This window comes from Podarcis pityusensis (genome assembly GCF_964106645.2).
Source record: "Podarcis pityusensis genome assembly, chromosome: 4".
Lineage (NCBI taxonomy): Eukaryota > Metazoa > Chordata > Lepidosauria > Squamata > Lacertidae > Podarcis > Podarcis pityusensis.
The window spans coordinates 66,398,902-66,419,789 of NC_138027.1; the positions used below are offsets into that span (position 1 = coordinate 66,398,902).

At 42.7% G+C, this 20,888-nt stretch overlaps 1 protein-coding gene and 1 long non-coding RNA gene across 3 annotated transcripts in view; one reads left to right on the top strand and one right to left on the bottom strand.

Annotated features, from left to right (window-relative positions):
• Positions 1–20,888, bottom strand: part of NHS (NHS actin remodeling regulator) — a 240,988-nt gene that overhangs the window by 98,540 nt on the left and 121,560 nt on the right. The gene's annotated exons all lie outside the window — the stretch shown is intronic.
• Positions 16,755–18,185, top strand: LOC308475016. The gene is made up of 2 exons (XR_013985085.1): positions 16,755–16,867; positions 17,763–18,185. It is a non-coding gene; the product is annotated as an uncharacterized lncRNA (long non-coding RNA).

Below are 20,888 nucleotides of genomic sequence, written 5' to 3' on the forward strand. Positions count from 1 at the left end.
GTGCATCCTTACATATTATGCTAGAACTTCTGTTAACATAATACTTTGCATTTATTCCACGTTTTCCCTTAAGGAGCAGAAAGCATATTTCCCAGGGTTACTCATAATAACAGACTACATTGGGTCATGTAAAACTGACTCTAGAATCCAAGTTTCCAAATTTTCTGGATCTAAGCATTTGTGGTAAACATTTTCGCTCCCACAATTGCCATGAAACTACAGATCTGACCAACAGAACAAATGCCAGACATCTTTTGTACCATCAGGAAAAAATATGTGATGCATGGGGAGGTTAACTCTTCTGTTGGCCCACACTCCACCCATAAGTCACAGCCTCATGTGCAAAGTTTCACATACAAAGGCAAATTCACTCAGATACAAGCATGCACAGAGAGGTGCCCTAATTCCAACCACCCCATCTTACTGGGCCATCAGACTAAAATGTTCTGAGCACAACAATTTTTCAGCTTTTCATCCTGCCTTGACTACCTGCTTTCTGATTTTTTCTTCAACTGCCAAGAAAGCATCCACTTGATTCTGAGTTGCAGGGAACGATGCAGGGAGCTATGGGGTAACTTCCTAGATTACTGCATCCTATCTAGATACCCGGTTTTTCTGGGCTCTGTCTGTGGACTCTGTTTCCAAACCATTAGTTAGCATGACATGCATGCAGCCCTGCTTTTAGGACAGAACATAAGAAGAGACTTCTGGATCAGGATAATACCTGTCTACTTCCTGTTCACATAATGGCCAAGCAGATTACTTGATGGAAACTCCTCCTGGTTTCAAGCAACTGCTGTTCAGAAGCAAACCACCTCCAACCATGGAGGCAGAGCATGGTTAGTATGAACACCCACCCAGTTATAGCACCAAAGGCCTCTTTGACATATTACAACACAAGTGACTTCAGCACAGTCACTGCACAGCCTGAGCTGATCAGGAAATGACTGTCTGTCTCTGCCATTTAGGTCACTACACAAGATGTAATGTGGAGCGGAAATCCTTCAGTTGGAAGCCTTCCTCTCTCAGGCTTTATTATGGGATTCTCTTATTACAGTGCATGAAATAAAATTGGTTTCATTTCCAAATGTCTCAAAATTTAGGTCATCTGAAGCATACTTAACATTATGATGAGACAAGTAATTAATCTTTGGCACTTTGAAAAGGACGGCTGGACCTGCCAGGCAGCAGGATGAAGTGACCTCCTTCAGGCGGCCCTCTGGGCGATAGGATGGACCCATTTGTTTGCTTAGGCGTTGGCGGGATATTAATTTTAGTTTGTTATTGCTGGAGGTTGTTGCCTGCTCTGTGTTTTAGGGACCTGGATTTTAATTATATTCTGCCTTGCCTGCTTTAAGTGTCTTTCTTACTGTGACTGTTTCATTTGGATGAGCTTTACTTTATTGTATCCTGCCCTGAGATTGGTTATGATAACCTGTTACGATGTTCTAAATAAACAATAAGGTGTCTGAATGGTACTGACCATAGTATTTGGGCCTCACTTCAGGTGGTAGAACGCCTTGGGCCTGTACATTCTGCATCAGGCAACACCTCAATGGAATGAAGCTAACAAAAGAACGATGATGTTGGAGGAAACCAGACAACAACGATCACCATAAACGTCTAATCACATACCTAGAAATGACCACAATACCCATCCCCTTACCAAAAACTATCAGCTTCACAGTGGTTAAACACAGGTCAATAAAGCCTTTCTAGAACCCTGTCTGGAATCAGGCTTGTGACAGGTGACCTTAAGGATGGCAGCCATGAATTTACCCACCTCCTTGCTTAGACAAAGGGAGCAACAGCACACAAAATGGCATTCTGGCCAGGAAAGTCTCCTTGCTTCTAGAAAGGCTTATTTTGGATCAAAGTTCTGAGCAGTGAACAATGCATTTGCTCTTCCTCATCCTAGACTGCACAGAAGCTTTGTCAGACACGCCCTCTGAACATCTAAAAACGAGTCTGTTCTAAAAGTATGCTCCTTGGCAGATTCCTTTCCTCCTTAAAAATAAGGAGAGGGGTGGGGTGGAGGAATCAAGCAGAATTTTATGTGAGCAGCTCTCCGTGTGAGGCTTTTGTGGTTAAGATATAACATTGCTAAAGAAATCCTCTATCCAAAATTTAATAGGATTTCAGCCACATCAAAGTGTTTCATTTTTAACAGTTTTAATCCCTTTCAGCCTCTGGCTGTCTCCCAACAAAAGTCAAGTCAATTAGTTAAGAAGTCATTAGAAAAGCTCTCACATGTTCCTACCCCCCCCCCCCACCAAACACAACATTGCATCTCTAAGTCCAGTCTCTTTTCAGAACTTGTCATATAGGCCCAAACTACCTCAGACTCCCATTCTGCCCACCCGCCACACTGGGCTGGAGCGCTAAAGCATTTGCAAAAAACAACAACAACAAAAAACACCAGGCACCATGCTAGGCTCCAGAGATCTCACTACAAAAAGAAGTGCCAAAAGCCTCAGTCATGTTTATTTTTAGATTGGCAATGCATACAGCTGAATTATAGAGAAGCGTAGAAAAAAGCAGCTGCACTGCTGGGCTAGTGTTGGCTGCCTAAGAATAATAACAACAATCATATAGATTAATATTCCCATAGAATCATATAAATAAGTACACCAAACATCTTCTTTAGTCTTTCTTGAATTTACAAGTTCTTTACAACCATTATGGAGCACACAAAAACAGGTCATTATTATTTCACAATCCCCTGCTTCATGAGCACAATACATACAAAGGGGAGGAAGAAGACATACAACAGAGCACCCATGTAACTTTCTGAGCTGGGGTGCTGAGTAGTGAACACAGAGCGTGCCTGGGATAAGGATTCAAGAACCACACAGGGAAGGAAAGACAATTCTGCCAAGGAACTGAGATCAATATCACAGAAACACAGTGAAAGTGGCAGCCTCCAGTGGCTCCCTCTGCTAGGCATGGGGTTGAGAAGCAGGGCATAGAAGTCTGAGCCCCTCTAGGGGGGAACTCAAGGCCCCAACGTTTGCATCAGGGAAGGGAGAATCTGACAATTTCAGGTTCTCTCTTTCCCATGTTTCCTCTCTTTAGTACAGTTCTCCACATAAGTTTGTGGGGTTTTTTAAAGTCCTTGTGAAAATTCACCAATATTTTTGTGCAAATTTATCTTAATATACGCATTTTTCCAAAGCAATTTCTCTTATATGATGCATTTTGGCATGCTAGCATCACTAACATACACATTTTTATGTCTGCTTCCCCCGTGCATTTTTGTACTGGAGAGCTGCAATGCAAAATTGGGAAGGATGGCTGTGTTTCAGTTCGTATATAATTTAGGAAAGAGCGAATTAGGCAGGCTTGCCTATAATTGCGAACTGAATCACATTTCTCCCTCATCCCTGGTCCGGAATTAAGAGAGGAGGCTCCTGCAGCTCAAAGGCACACTGCAAGCTGCATGGAGCGGTTTCCTAGCCATGGCAGAAGGCGCTTGTCTTCTCTCCACTTCCAGCCTAATCGTGGAGACCCCAGGAGCCCATCGAATGCAGGAAGAACCTTAGCCAAGCACAACAGCTCACATTTTCCCTGCAGGGGATCCCAGGCAGCAATCTTCCATGGAAGGCTTTTTCTGCTGACCTCAAACTGGGCGAAGGGCCTGCCCCTCCCAATGCTTGTTCAGTGGTAATATTTCGGCAGCAGGTACCATTCCCAAACCCGTGTCCAGCCTTGATCACTTATGCTGTTGAAAGCCCAGCTGGTAACGAAAAGGCTTCGTCTCCGCGAGATAATTTTCTAACCTGCAATCTCCAATAAGTGTGTGCTGCGTTGTGTTGACCAAAGCTCAAGAGAGTTTAATAACAGGTCGGCTGAAACTTTCCCACTGCAAGATTGGACGGTGCGGTGAAAGGAGGAAGAAAGTTTCCGACCCCTCACTGTGCTTATTGCACTTGGCACAAAGAGCGAGCGCTTCCTGAGCTCTGCCCCTGTGCGCTTCACGCATCACGAAATATCATGGAGATGCAGCCAAAGACACTGCTATTAATGTCAGTTCTCTTGAAAGCCTGACACTGTATGTGATGAAATATTGCTGCTTGGCAACAGAAAAGGCCTGATCATCTCTGAGTGGTGAGAGATTCCAGGCGCTTACCCAGGGTTTGGATTCCTCGGAATGAGGGACAGTGGAGACTGTAGTGTCTTTATGATTTACAGCTTATTTTCGCAAATATACAACCTGAGCCCATGATTATAATTAACTACGTTTATAGCCTGTCTTGATGCTTTTGAATTATGGTGCTGGAGGAGACTCTTGAGAGTCCCATGGACTGCAAGATCAAACGTATCCATTCTTAAGGAAATCAGCCCTGAGTGCTCACTGGAAGGACAGATCCTGAAGTTGAGGCTCCAGTACTTTGGCCACCTCATGAGAAGAGAAGACTCCCTGGAAAAGACCCTGATGTTGGGAAAGATAGAGGGCACAAGGAGAAGGGGACGACAGAGGACGAGATGGTTGGACAGTGTTCTTGAAGCTACACACATGAGTCTGACCAAGCTGCGGGAGGCAGTGGAAGACAGGAGTGCCTGGCGTGCTCTGGTCCATGGGGTCACGAAGAGTCGGACACGACTAAACGACTAAACAACAACAAATAGCCTGTCTTTCCTCTGAGAAGTTCAAGGTTGCCTTCATGGTTCTATTTCCCCCTCCCCTATTTTGTTTCCCAAGAACCCTGCAAGGTAGGTTAGCCTGAGAGCATGTGACTGGTTCTGAGTTACCCAGTGACTGTATGTGCTCTCACATGCTCTGAACTTCTCGGGGGATTTTGAGTTGACACGTCCCTCACAGTTATCTCTGGTGAGTGGAATTCACAGTGACCCACAAGCAGTTCCATGTGCAGCCAAAACATCTTGGAAGAATAACATGTGCAGGAGGACTGTTTCCAAGCACAATTCAAAGTGTTGATGCTGACCTTTGTACTTGTATACTTGAAGGAGCGTCTCCACACCCATCATTCAGCCCAGACACTGAGGTCCAGTTCCGAAGGACTTCTGCCAGTTCCTTCCCTGAGAGAAGTGAAGTTACAGGGAACCAGACAGAGGGCCTTCTCAGTAGTGGCACCTGCCCTGTGGGATGCCCTCCCATCAGATGTCAAGGACATAAATAACTATTTGACTTTTAAAAGACATCTGAAGATTTAAATGCATGTACAGGGAAGATTTTAATGTTTGATGTTTTTATGTGTGCTGGAAGCTGCCCAGGGTAGCTGGGGTGACCCAGCCAGGCAGGCGAGACATAAATAATAAAATTATTGTTATTGTTACTGTTATTAGTACTATTTTTTGTGAACCGCCCTGAGACCTCCAGGTACAGGGCAGTACAGTCGTACCTTGGATCTCGAATGCCTTGGCTCCCAAAGAAATCCACTCCCGAATGATCAAAACCCGGAAGTGAGTGTTCCAGTTTTTGAACGTTCTTTTGGAAGCCGAATGTCCGACTTCCTGAACGGATTCCGTTCGACTTCCAAGGTACGAATGTATATAAATTCAATACATAATAATAAATGATAATTACTTGGAATTCCTATTATTACTTGCCAGAAAGCTAACCTAGCGACTCTGCCCCACCCAGCAAGCCGATCATTGGTGAAAAGCCCACTCAGTTTCCAGTTCAGAAACTGTTCTTTTATCAGCTGTTTTCTTCCTCACATGAGTTAGTTCCCTCCTTATCAACTTGCGGTAGATGACCTGGCTTATGCGGTATGCTAAATCTGGAAGAAACCTGCCACAGAGAACTAAAGTTTTACTGATGCTGTTTGCACAATATTCAAAATATATTAGCAACATTATAAAATAAGGATGCCTGGCTCTACTGCCATATTTAAAGTACAAATTCAGTTGGGAGTCAGGAAGGCTTATCAGTCTGCAAATTCAGTCATTCTATAATCCATCTGCATGTCACAAATAATGTTCTCTTTCCTCTCCCTTATCCAGTCTCCTGGCTGGTTAATTGTTGGATTATCTAGAGCTCAGAAAGTCTCACTGCCTGGGGGAGGGGCTGTATTCTCTGGCACTTTCCTCCTTCCTGCTGGATTTTCAATTAGAATATTAAAAAGTATCAAAAAGGTGGGCACACTAACAGCATCTAAGATGCCAAAGGACCTACTGCAGAGAAAAGCAGATACTAGGCTCGCTTGTAGGGTCTAATCTCTCTTCGCCTGTCTTTATAACCAGTATGCTAAATTCCACTCACTGCAACAAGGTGCAAAATAGTGTGGTAGGAGGTAAAAACATTTTTAAATTGTTCTAACCCACCCTGGGACCTCATGGTGAATATGAATGCCAATAAATAAATAAATAAATAAATAAAGGACCTACTGCAACAGGAACCATATGTTGGGATGACCTATATATGCATTATAAAGCTGCTCAGTTACTACAGGTGAGTAGAATTACACAAACACCTGGTGAAAGGCAGCCATTAAATATGCCTATTATACAGGTGAGGAAAACTGAGGCTGTGAGAGAAGTGGGGAAGCAACTGCAGAGGTTTCTCCTTCCACTGCTAATTTGGTTTGCTATTAGGAAACTACTGGGACTCAGACACCCTCAAAGATCTACTGTAAATCTCCCAGTGACCTACCATAAGATCCCTGTTTACTTTCTTGGATTATTGCAGTGGAAGTTTGGAAGCCACACCTGCTAAACCTGCATTGGATGTTGTATCTTTAAAAATAAATAAATGTGAAAGGTCTTTAGTCTTTATGTGTCTTAAAAACTGCATAACAATTTATGACTGTGCGTCAGCTGGAACAGCAAAGGAAATCCTTACATGGCAAACTCCACCTTGGAGTTTTAAAATCTAATCTATTTATTTATTAAATTTCTATGCTGCTCTTCATCTGAATATCATAGGGTGGTTTACAATATAAAAATACATACCATAGAAACAAACGAAACACCCCCCCCCAAGTTTAAATGGCCACAGATTGTTTAATTAGTCAAAGACCTGGTTCAAGAGGAACATTTTCACCTGGTGCCTAAAGATGCACCAGGAGAGCATTCCACAAACAGGGAGCCACTGCAGAAAAGGCCCGTTCTCATGCTGCCGCCCTCTGGACCTCTCGTGGAGAAGGCACCTGAAGAAGGACCTTCAATGATTATTGCAGGGTCCAGGTCAGTGCATATGAGGAGAAGCGGTCCTGGAGGTATTATGGTCCTGAGCCAAAGCCAACACTTAGAATTGGGTCCTGAAATTGGTTGGCAGCCAGTGCTTTGAACTAAAGGATGGAGAGATGAAATACAAGCTTGCAAGCCTTGGCTGATGTTCTTTATCTGTAGCCAAGTAATGAGCTAGAAGTTATCATTTTATGTTATTTCATTTTATGCCTCTGAAACGTTTTGATTAATATTCAGGGCTGTGTCCCGTTTTTGTGAAAGTGACTGCTTTGGTTGCTTGGTTTCACATTTTAAGAGGAGTCAGCTATGTCAAGGGGAACCAGCTGGTACTTAGGCCTTTGAAAGGCTTTGCTCTCATGGTGCTTGTTTTTGTTTTAGGCTTAAAGAGAGGGTGGTATCATGATTCTGACTCAGGGTCTGCCTGCCCTTCTCTCATAACAAAAGAATAAAACAAGATGGCAGCAATTTTTATTGTTAGGTTGTGTTTTTATATTTAGTGCACAATCCCATGTATATTTATTTACTGAGAAGTAAGTGACATGGGTGGCACTGTGGGTTAAACCACAGAGCCTAGGACTTGCTGATCAGAAGGTCGGCGGTTTGAATCCCCGTGACGGGGTGAACTCCCATTGCTCGGTCCCTGCTCCTGCCCACCTAGCAGTTCGAAAGCACGTCAAAAGTGCAAGTAGATAATTAGGTACTGCTCCGGTGGGAAGGTAAACGGCGTTTCCGTGCACTGCTCTGGTTCGCCCAAAGTGGCTTAGTCATGCTGGCCACATGACCCGGAAGCTGTACGCCGGCTCCCTCGGCCAATAAAGTGAGATAAGCGCCGCAACCCCAGAGTCGGTCACGACTGGACCTAATGGTCAGGGGACCCTTTACCTTTAAGATCCATTTAAGTTAAGCATCCTGTTCTCACAGTGACCAACTTGGGTGCCTATGGTTCAAGCAGGATATGAGAGCAACAGTGCTCTCCTCACCCGTCATTCCCAACAACTGGTATTCAGAGGCAGGATCTGGTAGTTCCCTATAGCTATAATGACTGGTAATCATTAATAAACTTCTACTCCACGAATTTATCTAATTTTTAAAAGCTGGTCATCCCCACATTCCATAGATTAATCACCAATTCCTCAACAAAGGTTACTTCCTGGTATGTAGGACTACATAGGACGGCGGTCTTAGATTCTGAAGATGCTTGGATTGTGTAAGGCACAAGCATGGATGAGGGACAAATTCTGTTCTGTTCACAATATCCTAGTCCTAAACCAATCTGCACACTAAAACACAGCCATCTTTCGAAATCCTCTGAATGTGGTCATGCAGTTCTCTAACTAAAGATGCGTACAGAAAGAGAACGCCCTCTGGCATCAAAAGCTTGGATTGATTTTTTTGAACAAACATCAAAAAAAGTAGAAGTAAATGCCCCATCCAAGCTTCCCCACAACTTGCACTTTTGAACTTATGGGATGATCAAACAGTACTTTTCTGATCTAAGAAATTTCTTACCAGCTTCTTTGGCTCAGAAATGGAAGACGCTGCAGGACTCAAAATTCTCATTGTGGTAGAAGACTACATGGATTCTGGCTATTACACAGAAAAGAACTCACAAATTATGTGTTTCCAAAGGTAAGGAAGAGATGGAATATTTCCACACTGTTTGGTGGGATTTCATTTCTTATGTGTCAAATTTGGATAAACAAAAATATATTATCCCACCAAATCACAAAATCTGGCTTTTACAATGTGTTTTGCTACTTTTATTTTTCTACATTATCTGATCTCTATTTGGAAAATGCAACCTCTGTACTGCTGCTATGTTTTGTAACTTTTAATACATTTGTTTTTTTAATTCGTGTGTTTGATTTTATGTTAATAACATTTTTAAAAACTTATTATTTTGTAAAAGAGCATTTAGTAGAGAAACACATATACAAAACTGCAATGTACTGAGAGAAAATGATTGGAAAAACTGCCACCCTGCTGCTTCGTGGAAGAAGGGTGTGATATAAATATAATAAATAAATAAAATATTAAGCAATATATTGTTAATGATGTTAATGATAATTACATACAGAATTAGGTACAAAAATGTGTCTTTTGGGGAAAATGAGCATGAACATGTGTATAATGCAAAAATGAACGTAAGCTTTGAAAAAAATGAGAAACTGATAGAAACCAAAATGGACAGATTCATCTATTCCTAATGACAAGGGTAGTTGTCTTGCAGGTAAAAGGACAATAAGGTAAGAAAAACCTTCTTCCAAGGCTATGGGTGGTAATTTCTGAATCCTCTTCTTTCCCCCCATGCCCCCCATGTCCCTTAAATCTGCTCCAGAGGGCTGGGGAAACAGCAGAGAAGATATAGGAGGTGTGGGGAGAGGAGAGGGCAGGGAACTCACATTGCATGGCTAAAAGGCATCACACTCACTTAACTGTCTATCTAGATACCGTGCTGCATTTCTGCCTTGTGGGAACCCTCTCAGTGCCCCAACAACAGAGAAGAAGAGACAGTTCCTGAAAAATTTAGCTCAAGGATACTATTGTTCCTGATCTTCTCAAAAAAAGGCAAGACACAATGTGTGAGAGGCGGATTCCACCCCCCCCCCAATCTACTTCCTGTCTATTCTATTAATCAAAATTTCTGTTCCTCAAACACAGCAACTGTAACCATTCTGCCAGGAATTATACATCAGTGGGAAAACAGCGCACACGGCCTCAGCCTCTTATGCACAGCTTTCCACAGGCCAGGTCTTGAGCTGAATCAACTTGACAGCTGAGAGGAATGGGAAGATTCCAGCAGTCACCTTTCAGCTTGCCGGCCTGGCTTGTCATATGACAACAAAGTCTGGAGAAAACAGACATTGGCACCTGGGGAAAGGTGGAAGGGAGAGGGTACGTATGCTTATATTTTTGATGAGGGGTAGTAGCTAAATTCAGATGAATCTTGAAAAATTCTTATCCTAGAAGCCAGGACCCTTCAAAAGATTGTACTCTCCATCCCTTTTAATCGCAATATTAAAGTAGGGAATATCTATCCTATTCCTTATTGTATGATCAAGCTTTCCTCACCCCACCACCCCCGTTTTTATCACTTTAAAAATAAATGAATGTATTTATTTCAATTAAATAAATAAATAAATAAATAAATAAATAAAAACGCTTTTAAACAATATAAAACAAGCAGAAGGAGCCATGAAAGTTTAAGCCAGTTAGGTATCTGCCCAAATTCTGAAAAATTATATCAACAGGAGAAGTCGAAAAGAGGGAAGAGGTGCTGGGTGCTGCTTTTTTCCTTGAATGGAAGCCCCATAAAGTGGTGGTTTGAATAGTTGTTAATCATCATAAATAATGGTTGTATCAACCAGCCCTTAGTCTGCATGTATGCTACGTATTACCATCATCTAACATTTCAAGTTATGGTTTACTATGAGATGTCAATCAAAACACATGAAAGTGTTTGTGCAAATCCTTACTCCAATAAGTGGTTTTCTGAAGTCTGCAAAAATTATTTTTGCTGTAGTCAGGATGAGAGCCTCTCTTTGCTCCAAATAGATAACCACCACCGAAACATCTGAGGTTTAGCTTGGGAATGCCCTATCGGCAGTGTAAAATGCCCCTGCTTTTTTCCAAGCCAATGTTTTTAACACTAAATGAAATCAGCCCAGACTTAAGCCACAAGAATGCATTTGTAGTCATCATGTTGCGTTTAACTCCGCTTAAGGACTATTATCTGCTGCTTTTCCCGTTGATGGAAGGCTCTTCAAAAGAAAAAGTATTTGGAGAGTGTCCAATAATTAAGATGTTGTGTACTAGGGAACATAATAATAGGGTAAAAGGAATCCCATAACTTGTCAGCTCAGTAGACATATAAACAAACTTCAAAAAGCAGTCTGGCGGGGTGGGGTGGGGGAGCATGCTGTCTGCATAGACATTATGAAGATCTTGGATGTTTGAGTGCACCATTATTTTGGAGGTTTAAATCAAAGGCTTTTTCTGGGCCTCTCTCAGTCCCAAATTTGTAGATTTGCAGAAACCACTTCATTAAATAGTTTTGCGCTCTCTCTCTCTCTCTCTCTCTCTCTCTCTCTCTCACGCTCTCATTTTAAGACAAAACATATAGCAGCTTTTAAATAATTTGAAATCTTCTGGATTTAACTATCTCTGCTAGATAACCAGATTCTATCTTGTGTGACCTAATATACACAAACACTGCTGCGTGACTCCACCCCGCCCAATTTATTCCTCCAAACTACCCACACCCTTTGCCATGTATGATCAACAGAACTGGCAAACCTGGGCTAGAAGAGTGATCCATAGAGATCAAGCAAACTCTTCTATAGGCTTGGCTTACAGGAAACCTCTAAACATTTCATCTCCAAGAGGTTGTAAAGGCTACCTGCCACAAACACTATGGCTGCTTCACATAGCAATCATGTTGGCCATAACGTTTGTGTTGCCTTGGAATTTAATGGGCAAAATGTAAAGGTGAGATGTGCATCTACTCTTTACATATGGATCTAGCGGAACATGGAGTAAAGGCCAACATGTGGGGCTATTGCATAACTGGTGGTCCAAGCACTAATAAAGTTCAATTAGTGTAATGCACTCTATGTGGGGGCTATCCTTAAGATGCAGCAGGTGCAAAATGCTGATGGGCATCAGCCATCATATAACCTCTGTGCTGAGAGATGTGTGTTGGCTGCCAATCTGCTACTGAGCCAAGTTCAAGGTTTTTCTGTTGGTACGAAAAGCATACCAGGCAGCAGTGTATTTCAAAGAACACCCTACTCCTAACAGTACCCCTGCCCTGCCCTTAAAGTCTGCAATGGAAACATGGTTGAGGGCACCCAACTGTATCAGATTTATCTACTCACAATAGTGCTTTTAACATGGTGGCCCCCTAGATTACAGAAGCTGAGAAGCTGCACTGGAACCATCAGTGAGGCATTTGAGGTGTCCACTGAAAATCCTGCTATTGCAGGAAACTTTCTCGTGAGGTGACGCCTTATAATTAGATATCCAGTTGGCATTTTTATACCATTTGTTCTGATCTCTTTTTTTGTTCTTCTTTTAAACACAGCACAGATATTATTTATGATCTGCAGTAAACAAGTAGAGTAGCTGCATAAAGTGTGAAGAGACTCTCAATCAATCTGGATTGCTCACACTAGTCAGCAGCTTCGACCCTGCGCAGTAAGTAGGTCTCCAGGCAGCGCTCTAATTTTTGCTGCCATTGTGTACAGGAGCAGTATTTAAATCCTTATTATATCACCTTGTTCTAGCCTTCGCCTTACATTTTAGATCAAGTGGGACTCCTCTTCTTGTAGGAACAGAGCGTAGTTCTAAACAACATGGCCTCCTGACTTTCCAGCCTCTCTAAATAAATAAATAAAGTCAGTTTGCTTCATGCCAGATGCAGGCAGCCCAGCTACTCTTGCAGCTTAGATGTGAGTTTGTGTAGCCTGAAGGGACTTGCAGCCCTGCCTTGCTCTCGTCAGAAGTCAGCAAGATTTCTCAGCCTGCATCCCTAAGGAAATGGAGAGACCTCTTTCCTTAATGTGATGAAGGCAACAAGGAGCCTTGCTATCTGGTGTGTTCCATCAAGAAACAAGAGAAACGGGGAGGAAAGTAAGCTATTGACAACAACAAAGAATATAAAAAGACATACAATCTCCAGAGCAAAGGGGTAGCCATCATGGTGCCCTACAGATATTGCGGCCTACAGCTCTCTTCACCCCCTAACAATTAGCCATGCTGGCTGCAGATGGTGAGGGTTGGAATCTAGCAACATGGGGAAGGGCCACAGGTTCCCCATCCTTGATATATTCTACAGGGAAGCTTGACTAGGTGCAAGAGGGAAGGCTTCCAAATATTACTCTGAATAACAACACCAAACAAGATTTGCTTTCAGCAACAACAATGGACAGGTGAGCATCTTTGACTCAGCCACTGGGATGAGGGATTCCAGTGAAAACTTGGTACATGATGGCACATAGGCAAGCTTGACATCGGGCATTTCTCTGTAGAGCCACTTTTTGGGGGTGGGGGTGGGCAGGCAGTCATGGAAGCAAGAACGGCAGGGAAGCATTTTTGCAAAAATAATTTATAGGCCTCTGCTCCGTTACCTCTAGGTGAATTAGCAATAAGCACTATAGTTATGTGACAGCTTCTGCCATAGCGGCCACACAGTTGCATGATTATCTAGGTCAAACATGCTTTTGTTTAAACACATCAAAACCTTCACAAGTCCATTCCACATTATAAACTTTGGTAATTCAACTGCTATGTATCCACCTGTGGAAGGCTATACATGGTGTATTCTTTATACTGTGCATGGAAGTTCCTCATGCATTCACATGCCTGTCTTTCCATAGGATGAGGAACCCAATTTTGGGGTGTGAAGAACTTCTCAGCTATTGCAACTTAAAAAAAGAGACCAGCCTTTATTTATAAAATGGCATCAGCTGTGTTATCCCACCCAAAGCCATGCCTGCACATACACACAAGGCAGCCAAAATATCTGAAACAAATTGTGTAAACTTGACATTTTATACAGATTGTAAATCTTTCCCAATAATTTTGCTCAAGCAAACTGTTATGCCATTGGAAACCTAGTCTAAACTGGAGCTGTGCCATAAGGTATACAAACAAGGTTTCCCTCTTTTCCTATTTCTTTTCATCCTACAGATCCCTCATGTTTGTTGTCATGGTTCATGTATAATAAAAACCAAATGCTGGCAGATATTTGTTATAAAACTAAGCAAGGTCAACTGGGCTGGTGTTTGTTGACACGCCATTCCATGCACACACACACACATAGATCACTAGTCTGACTTTTTACAGGTGTAAGAAAGGTATCTGGATCTCATTTAAAACCAGCTAGACACATGTGGCACATTCCACATTCACAATCCAGAAAGCCTTTCTTGTTCACCAACAAAAAATCACCACAAATACCTCTCTTTGACTTGCTGTATTTTATATTAGCCACACCCAGAAGCAGGACATCAATGAAGAGTAGTCCTATTCCTACACTTCCTGAGCCCTACAAAAGCCTGGTTGTAGTTAAGAACAGCTTGTATTCTACAGTAGTCTCATCACTTTGACTGAGCTTACTGCTTCCTAGGGGATGAATGGCCCATTATTCCTGGGTGGGAGTGACACTGTGACTGAGTGCACGAGTAGCATTGAGAGAAAGCCACTCTGGCCAACTGCACTGAGTAGCAATGGGGAGGAACCATTATTGGTTATTGCACCAAATGAGCTTTTAATTGCATACACTTATGCAATATAAAAGGTATATAGCCCAGGGGGAGAGGGTAAACAGTACACTAAATCTTCACATGATTTAAAGATAAGTACACCTGCTGTTTCCAGTGCAAAAAGTTGGAAGGGAGAAGGCTCATTGTAAAGTAGAAAACAACAACACTGAGCTGCATGCACGCTGAATATGAACTTTGCAGCCAAAGAGCACAAGCTGACTGGATAACTGTGGAGGTCAGGAGCCTATGGGAGGAGCCATGAAATAATGGATTGTTTTTGTCACTCATAATCCACAGCACTTAGTCTGATTCCTGTTGTATTTGGCAATCAGGATGTAACGATAACATGGAGGAATGAAGAAATGTTTCCTGTGTGAGCTCTGGAATTCTTTATTTTTGTGGTGACGACATTATGGGGTGGGGGTGCAAGGGAAAGGGTGTGGATAATAGGAAAGAGTTAATCTTTCATGTCATCACTCTTTTAATTCAAAGCATACTCATGCTCAATGTTGCTATACCGCACAGGCTGGTCGTGACCATCCACCACCACCTGAATAAATAAACGGCAGGGTAGTTCGTACCAGAGATTTAAGGGGAAGGGAGAATAAAAAAAGATAACAGAAAAGTTTCAAAGCATATGGCACATAAAGGAACACCTTTTAAGACACTGGATTTCTAGGTAAAGCCGTAATTCTAAGAATGCTGAGTTGCAAGCATGCTTCTATACTTAATTCTCCTCAGGATTAGGATTTGGTTGTCAGACCCATCATTGCAACTCTTTCATGGCAATGCTACCTTTGAATTGCTGGTGCCTCCCCTGGAGGTGATTATAGGTGGGTCTACGACATTTTGCAGACAGCTGTTCTTTGGGTGGTGCTATGAGGGTTTGAAAATCCCTGCTTCAATCATCTAGCAGAAAGTCAACACACCTGTGCTAAAAGTGTGGCCCCCAACTCCTCCCTTGCTTTTACAGGGTCATTCATTCCCCTGTGAAGATTAGGCTTTTTGGGTGGCTAGGAGTCATGCTTGCAGGCTTCTCACAGGCATCTGGTTGGTCGCTCTGTGAACAGGATGCTGAACTGCTATTCTGCTATCCTAATTGCTATGGAACTGAATTGGGGGGGAGGGACATTTGGTTTTGTAATATAAAAAAGTATTAAAAATACAGCATGATCACTATAGGACTTGCATGCAGTGGTGTATCTTTCTGTAGAAAGAAGATACAGTCAATTGGCACAATTCACCTGAAATCAACTACAGTGGTACCTCGGGTTACAGACGCTTCAGGTTACAGACTCTGCTAACCCAGAAATAGTACCTCGGGTTAAGAACTTTGCTTCAGGATAAGAACAGAAATCGCGCAGCAGCGGCGCAGAAGCAGCGGGAGGCCCCATTAGCTAAAGTGGTGCTTCAGGTTAAGAACAGTTTCAGGTTAAGAACGGACCTCCGGAACGAATTAAATTCTTAACCTGAGGTACCAATGTATAAGGTTGGAAGGGACCCCAAGAGTCACCCTGTCCAACCCCATGCAATGCAGGAATACCTGCCAGATGGTCATCGAGCCTCTGCTTTAAAAGCTCCACTGAAGGAGAGCCCGCCACCTTCTGATATAGTGCATTCCACTTTTGAACAGCTCTTACCATCAGAAAGTTTGTCCAAATGTTTAGTTGGAATCTCATTTCTTCTGCTTTGAAACCGTTAGATCAGGGCCTACCTTCTGGAGATCAGGGCCTACCCTCTTCCATGTGGCAGACCTTCAGATATTTGAAGATGACTATCCTATCACCTCTCAGTCTTCTCTTCTTCAGGCTAAACATACCCAACTTCCTCAATGACCACCAGAGGCGGATTTAGGGGTGTATGACCAGTTTGCACATACTGGGCGCCAAGCCGAGAGGGCGCCACAGGGGACACTGCAACAATATCGAGCAATGGAAGGCGAGAGGCTGAGTGGGAGCTGCTGCGCAGGGAGCCGCTGAACTTGAGACGCCCAAAGTCCACCACGGATGACCACCATCATCCTATCTGCATTGCTAATTGCTCACAAAAACCACTTGGAGGTTTGTTACCTGATTGTTCTAGAACAACAATTATGCGCCCAATTAAACAGAATAGTGCCAATGACGTTCTATGGTAACACTTAAAAGAAAGCTGAACAGACCTAGATGCGGTTACATGGCTTTTCAGAGCACCAACCCAAAGTTTACAAACTCCAAAACAAAATGTTTACTGTAAGCCCCCTCCCAATCTCCAGAACTCTTGAGACCACATTTCCGCTTCTTCTCCCAATGATGTCACAATATCTAGGTCTGCAAAATTCCTCTTCCTTTGCCAGCCAAGTTCCTATCTACTTCTTTCCTGCACTCATCCCTAAACCACTCCCCACAACCACCAAATGTGGAAAGGGAGAGAAGATATTCACACAAACATGCTTGATCCTTTATTATAAGGTGAGGACTACCAGCTCCAGGCTTGACTGGGTGTTCCCAACCACCTGACAACAGCTTTGGTGCCTCTGAATGAGTGCTTGGACATGTCCCATCCAAAGTGTACTAGCCTCACAGATAGAGAACTAGTAGCATTTTCTTTTCTAAGACAAAGAAAACAACCGGCAACAAGAGATAAAAATAGATTGGCTGTTAATAGTTTCCATTGGAAATATTTTACCCGAGTTGAGCAACTGAAAGAATTAAGCGTTCATGTGGAATCTCTCAGCGGCAGCTGCAGTGTGTGAAAATAGGGGAGATGGCATAAATGGCTTAATAGCATGGGTCTAAAAAAAGACCCCTATATTTCAATGCCTTTTGACATCCATGATAATTTATCTCACGTTATTTTATTTTAGCAAAATCTATATACTGTCTGATTATAAGAACATATCAAAGCAGTTTACAAATAAAAGGAAACATTAAAATCACCAATAAAAGACAGTTAACAAGTGATACCTAACAACATTTCAATACTAATTAAAATCTACAAGAAGCTAAAAACAGATTAAAATGCATGTAACTTCTGCATGTCTGGATAGGCTTGCCTAAGCAAAAACGTTTTCAGGTTTCATGTAAAAAGATGGATGGAAACGGCTTCCTCATAAAAGGAACCTATTGTTAACAGAGTTCTCTGAGAGTAAATCACCAGTGCTACCTATTAGGAACATTTTTTTAAATGTTCAAAAATAAGGACTATGAAAATTAAATCGCCATCTCTTTAGTTGTTAAGGGGGCTTTCTTTGAGACACAATGCAATTTTCCTGGATCAAAATGGATATGCAACATATGGAGCCATTTGGGAAAAAAGGGGCACTTGCTATGATTTCCACATCTTGTAAGTATTCTATTCTCTCAGGGTCAGTCCATGCTTGCTATGGGCATAAGAAGAAACGGATATAGAGATGGCAACAGTAAATGCACACAACAGACCAGCCTGCCATTTGGATTCCCAAGAGTTCCAGATGCCAAAGACAACCATATCGCTCTGGAATTCTTCAAATACTTCTTCCAGAGAAGTATAAAGCAAGAAGACTGTGTGTATTTTGACCACAACTAATAATTATATGTGGCCATCTGTATCAGTGCCAAGCTGTGGTCCCATGTATCTAGCATCCAAAATGGCAACTGACAGATTGGTGGCTTCCAATGAAGAAGTTCCAGCAAAAGGGACTTGCCTGTATTCCTTTCAATCATTTACCATGCAATTTGAACTTCACCATTCATTATCTTCCCCCACCCCCACACCTATACAGGAACAGCACAGCTACTGATTTAGAAACCTGGCATCCAGATGTATATTCCAATCCTAGAGGCCCTGTGAAGTTCCAAGATTGTTGAGTGAATGGGTCCCAAGGGGAGAAAATGCCTCACAGCTAAGATATATAATTTGCCGGGCATCCATTAAAATAGTGAAACACGCTCCTTTTAACCTCTGAAAATGTGATCTATAGGAAAACAATGTCTCACCCAGGACTGGCCCAAGACATTTTGTTGTCTGAGGCGAAGTACAAGAGGGCCCCCGCTTCCCATTCCATGTGCAGAAGCCAACTGAACGGGCATTTGAATTTCATTTCAACGCAGGTGATATCAGAGCATCATTTGAGGCACCAGGCCATATTCGGAGCCACAGGAAAGGCAAGAGAAAGAATGGCTGGGGCGCTCGAGAAGAACAGCTGCAGGCTATTGTTGCTGTCCCCCAGGCACCTTCCACTAGAAGTGATTACTTCCCTTTGTCAAATGATAGGGCCAGCTCTGGTTTCACAACAGTGTCACTTGCAACAATAGTCTACATTTCAGACCTGAATAAAGAATCCCATTAAATCTGGGAAATATGTATTTCTAAGGGGTGAAACCTTGGTGAAAATCAACTCTACTAAGCCAGAAGCTGTAACCCAAGTGGTATGCCATGGGGCTACCACAAACGCCTGGCTTTAAAGGGATACTAATGGACAGAAGTGGAGTTAAGGAGACTCTGCTGCTTGCCTGCTCACTCAGGAGGCCTTGCCACTCACCAGAGGGAATAAGGCAAGGGCACATCTGGAATGTCACAATATAACCAAATAAGCACCATTGTTACGCTACTTTTACTATGTAGTCCGGTAAAAGAGAAAGGGAAAAAACTGTTCCTTCTAAATATTGCCAATGCGTCTTCAGTCTTGTCCATCCAGTGGACTCATAACTCCTTGCTGGCACTTTTGAGGCTGAAAGGGCTCTTGACAGGATCACACCTAGGTGCCCACTCTGGCACTGAAGAACTGAGAGAGCTCAGGGGAATTCTGGGAAGCTCAAAACAATGAAACCATAAAGAGAGAGGGTAGGTGGCACAAGTCCCAGGATCTTTATGCCTACCATGTGGTGGTGGTGATGGTGAAAAGAATTGCTTCTCTACCATCAATGCATTCTCAAGTAGCCATCCAGCAGAGCTTTTCCATGTGGTGAAAGAGATTGTGAGATCTGCCTGGGTTGAGGAGTTGAAAGCTTGCTGTAGTGGCTCCATGGCTATGCAATGATCTCCCCACAGAAGGGTACCTTGCCTCTGCAATGTATTCATTTAAGTGACAGCTGAAGACAGGCCAATGGGTGAAGTCTACTTCAAGTATGACACTGCTACTATATTACTTGTGGGTATTTTATGAGAATCGATTTCAGTGGATTGGCTTTTGTTGTATTTTATTTTGCTGTACATCTCCCTGTGACTGTTGGGAATGGCAGTATCCAAAAACCTAAATAAGTAATTAAATACTCTCCTCAGTCACTCAGTACTATAGAAATGTATGGCAAATTCCCCTGCGGCCTAATCAGGAACTAGCTCGAATAAATGGAATATATTTGGAAGACATCCATTAGCTGTTGAAAAATAACCTAGTTTTAAATCTAACTGATTCTGAATCACCCTCAAGCTACAATGCCATACACTAGACCCCAAATATGAAAAAAGAGCTACATAATAACAGTACATACACACAGAAGGAAACACACACACATTCAAACCGTTTCTCACGCCATGGTGTGGTTTTGCCTCCAAACCATTGAGCTGAAGACCAGGTAGCAGCAGCAGTTGGAGTGGCAGGCAGGAACATACATCTGTCTGCATGCCATAACTCACAGGAGCCTTCTTGTTCCTGTCCAGAGAGTGATCTCTCTAACACAGAGAGAGACACACACACAAACAAACATGCTGGTTGTAGCCAGGAAGTTCTCCCCTTGGCCTTGCACCAATGGTCAATTCCATTCTCTTTCCCCACAACAATGTGCTAGTAGCAGCTTTACTTTTGTTTCTCTGGCTGATCCCTCCATCTGCTCAGTGACTGCATCAATTCACCAGCCATTTTCCTGTCTCCTGCTGCTCTGCACCCCAGCAGCCGGCCAATCATTGTCTCTAATAAATCAGTCAATCCCCCTAAACAAAACCCTCCAAAGCTGGGCAAATCCTTCTGACAGCAGCCACACACTGAAAGGAGCTGAACTTGGGCTTTTCTTTCTTTCTTTCTCTCATTCCTTTTTTTTTTTAATTCAATGGTACAGGCTTTGCTGACCTCTACTCAAAAAAGGGAAAAAAAATCACATAAAGAAAAAGAACCCACAGACCTGGCATTCTACGTCTGTCCTCCCACTTTTCTCACTTGCAGTGGTTTTTCATTCACAAGAAAATGTACTAGAGGCCTGATTAAGGTGTACTTACTTGATAGAAGATTTGACAGCGTGGTGGGAGGGAGGGGGGTCCTCAGTCTGCCGCAGAAGTGAGGCTGCTTAGACATTAAACATTCTGTCTACCTACTTTTAGGGATATTACCATAGCGACAGTGACAGAACTATTCTCAAGTGCAGATGGGACCACATTTACTAAAAATGCATGGTGCACCTTGGCAGACTTTTAGAGTCTATTACTGTAATTGTCTGCAGGTTTCTGCATTTTTACAAAATAGCGCAGTATTATTATTCTTTTTAACGACTTACTCACCAGGCAAGGCTGTGGCTGCTG